Consider the following 4,291-nt stretch of genomic DNA (forward strand, 5'->3'; position numbering starts at 1 on the left):
CAAAAGGATCATCAGTTTAAAACATCCTCTCTCAAAGATAAGCAAACATGCTCTGATTAAAATCTCCTAGAGAACTGGTGGCAGAACTAAAACTGAAGCTCTATTTCTCTTAACTCTTGGTTCAGTTCTTTCCTTCACTCTAAAATAATGACATATTACCAAACACATATTTGTATTTACATGCATACACACATTACACATATAAGCATAAGTATACATGTTCATACATATTTACTCATGCATATACATGCATGTGTACATGCAAGAAGAGGTTTTGGATCAGATCAACCTTTGGTCAACTTGGAGTTGCACAAAAGGAGTCATGGTAGGGTGGATGCAGGCCAGTGTATTTGGCAAGAATGATTCACTCAGATCAGAGAATGTGATTTGACCACTGGTGTACTCACAGTCATCTCTACTGTGCAGGTGTCACAATTACTTGGAAAACACAGCAATGGTTTGGGATTTGATTATATGTACTTCTGACTTAAAATTTTTCAGGATTTACCCTTTTAGCTTTTTTCCTTCTTTCATACTACTCTACTTCTTAACTGGTTCAGTTCTGATGTGGAACCTGATCCTAAATGACCTTAAATGCTCCTAACTCTTCAGAATCATAGGTTCACAATCACTATATTTTGGGCCCCATCCACCAGATTTCCCAGAATATTCCCAAATTTTCCAGCTGGAATGTAGTGAGGTGGACCCTCAAAACTAGTTTTATTTTCAGGAGAATCTTGAAATGGATTTTCCCAATATCTTTGCAATAAAATAGGGAAACAAAGGGGAGAGCTCATCTTTTGAATGATGAGAGTCAGGCCTGTATTTAATTTGGGGTCTCAGTGTAAAAGAACATCTGGTCCCTGTAGTACATGCATAGAGACATCTGAACCTACGTACACAAATCCCCTCAGCCACCACACAGCTGACGTTTGTCCAGGCCTTTAGCCTAAGTGGAGACCAGTGATAATGCAGCCTGCTCCAGGAATCATGGCTCAAAGGAAATGGGCCTGTGCCATCTGTGCAGGAAATTCGCAGGTCTTGAATACAGAATGTGGTTGTTCTAGGCAGAAAAGTGGCCTCCCAAAGATGACCACAGTCTAATCCCTGGAACCTATGAATATATTATCTTACATAGAAACTATTGCATCCTATCTTCTCCACCATTCTCAAATCTCTCAAATTCACATTTCTTCACTTTTCTCTTTCCCTTCACTATTCAACCTCATCACTCCACCAAAATGTATTAAAGTCATCAGTAATGGACATGTTGCCAAATTGAAAGTTCATTACTTAAACCTCATCTTAATTGATGCGATTTACTCCTCCAAATAAAATTAGTTTGGGGGGAGGTTCACCTCACTAAAGTCCAGCTGGAAAATTTGGAAATATTCTGGGAAATCTGGTGGGTGGGGCCCAAAAGTATAGTGAATTAATCCTGCTTTAAAAGTTTCTCTTCTCTTGATATACTTCCATAGTATCTTCCTGTCTTAATCTGTTTCTATACACTTTGGCTATTCCTTCTCAGTTTCCTTTGCTAACACCTCCTCTACCTAAACTTTAAATATTGAGTTTCTTAGTGCTTGCTTCTGGGCCCTTTTCTCATCCTTAGTGCTTCTTTCAGAGGTTTTATTTGTGATTCAAGGTGGTAATTTTTCTGATGATTTTACAACAGCTAGTAAAGTGGTCCTTTCTCTTATTAATTCCTCTTATAATGTTACGAGATTAGAATGAATGGTGCTAGCTACAAGTTGAAGATCTTATCTAAAGACTCTGAGACTGGGGTTCCATCTATAACAATTAATGATGAGGCCACTTTTAATCTTCATAGTTTGTTTTATTAATGAAAACTGAGACTTTAAATATTTTCAGTTATTCAACAGAAACACATAGCAAATGACACCCAGTACCTGCATCACAGTTTCTCACTCATAGGGAGCCCAGCCAGAATTTGCCACGACTCTCTCTTAATAACTTTATTTACAGCTGGGTGTGGTGGCTCACGCCTGTAATCCTAGCACTCTGGGAGGCCGAGGAGGGCGTATCATTTGAGCTCAGGAGTTCGAGACCAGCCTGAGCAAGAGCGAGACCCCGTCTCTACTAAAAAATAGAAAGAAATTAGCTGGACAATTAAAAATATATGGAAAAAATTAACAGGGCATGGTGGCATATACCTGTAGTCCCAGCTACTTGGGAGACTGAGGCAGTAGAATCGCTTGAGCTCAGGAGTTTGAGGTTGCTGTGAGCTAGGCTGACTCCACACATGGCACTCTAGCCTGGGCAACAGAGTGAGACTCTCTCTTTCTAAAAAAAAAAAAAAAGAACCTCTTTTTACCACTAGAGCATATTCCTGAAATAGTAAGCACACTCCTTCTGTTGAGTAGGGGATTTCATTGTTTCATAATTTTATAATAAAATTGTTTCATAAATTGTTCATAATTTTAGCTGGAGTTACAGGATTTCTTAGCCCACAGGCATAATATATACATAATATAATATATGTTTTTATATGTACATATATATTATTTCCAGAAGTATTATGTATATATTTACATATAATATATTATGTATATATTCTATATACATTTATGTATATTATGCATATATTATATATTAACTATATTATATACTAGTATGTTTTATAGATACTTAATAATAGAGGAATCCAAGTTTGGAAATATTGAGGTGAGCTGAAAAGATATCAAGATGCTCCTTAGCCTGTACTAAAAAATCAGCAAAGGGAGGAGATGGATATGTTAATTAGCCTGATTTAGTCATTCTACAATGTATGTATGTATCATAAAATCAAATTGTGCTTCATAAGTATATACCACTATTATTTGTCAATTAAAATAAAATAAAATGTAAAAAATATTTCAGATTAATCTAACAAATATTTAGCCATGATTTAACCATGTGCTATTAAAAACTTAATTATTAAAAAAATCAGCAAAGACAATACAATAGGATCATCTATCTTCCTGGAAGATAATAAAAGACCATTAGTTCAATGTGTACCTTGAGTGTGTTGTTTCTTTCTCTGCTAGTTTTCCTTGTAATAATGACAGATCTGGGCTAATGTAACTATGCTCTCTCTCTGTCAGCCTCTGACCAGTGGAATACATTCATGTGAAGTCTGCACTAGGTATGAAGACAGTTCTGTCCATGGAATGGAACAAAGCTAAGTAGGCCAGGAGTAGTAAACCCTTGATGGTGGCACCATTAGCACTGTATTCTAATCTTACCCATCGGGCTCACTTGCCACAAACACCCAATTAGACTAATAAATCGCAACAGCCAGAGGAATCTGGTTTGCATTTATATCTCATTTTTAATACGTTAGTTTTATAATTTGATTTAAATATTCTAGAATAATAAAGAAAAATAAAAATAAAAAAATATTTTAGAATAAATGAAGCTCAAGGCCCAGGTTGCTGTCATTCAAAAGCAAGCAATCAGGAAGGAAAAGCTGCCCCACACTGATTCCAGCAATCACTAGGAACAAAGTGGGACTATGGACAGTGCTCACACTTTGCAAAGAGGTGTCAGCTGAGAACACTGAGAGAAAATCACAATTCTTATAAGTAATTTATGTTAATAAGCACAAAAAAGTCTTTGTATCAGAGGAAACCTTTTTTTTTGAGCCACCTTGAAGGCCAATAACTTATGAAAAAAAATACACTCCTCTGTTGTTGCTGTTTCCAGATTTTCATGTTTTGCATTTGATCCCCAAATGAGGTATGCATGGATCTTCAAATCCTAAAAGTAACTTAGTTGCATCTCGGCTGCCTACTTCATTCTCATTGTATAAATAGGTCACTGGAGAGGATGTCTTAACATTATTGTCTCCAGGGGAGTTAGATTCCTAGAATATATTCAAAATCCCACCTATTTCTAAGGCCCTTTATAAGTAGCATCTCCTTTAGGAAATACATGTTAAGATTTAAAAATTGACTTACTTTACATCATTGTAATTTGTATTGCCTGCACCTTATATTAATATTTGGAGACTTGATTGCATGCAATTATTAATATTGCTCTTTATTTGGCTCTGATCATTTCAATTATCCTAATATTCTCCTTAATGAAAAGATAAGTTCCATGAAGGAAACGCTGAGTTAGATACTTCTTTGGTGACTCACACACTACAAAAGTTAGGTACAGAACGTAAACCTGCTGAACGTAATTTCAATTTAACAACTCTCTCTATGATCCTTGAATGCTGTGGGTTATTAATCTATAAATGTTCTTGCTTTGGTCTCCTTAAACATGAAATAAGAAGAACATAGAT

Source organism: Eulemur rufifrons, chromosome 7 (genome assembly GCF_041146395.1).
Source record: "Eulemur rufifrons isolate Redbay chromosome 7, OSU_ERuf_1, whole genome shotgun sequence".
Taxonomy (NCBI): domain Eukaryota; kingdom Metazoa; phylum Chordata; class Mammalia; order Primates; family Lemuridae; genus Eulemur; species Eulemur rufifrons.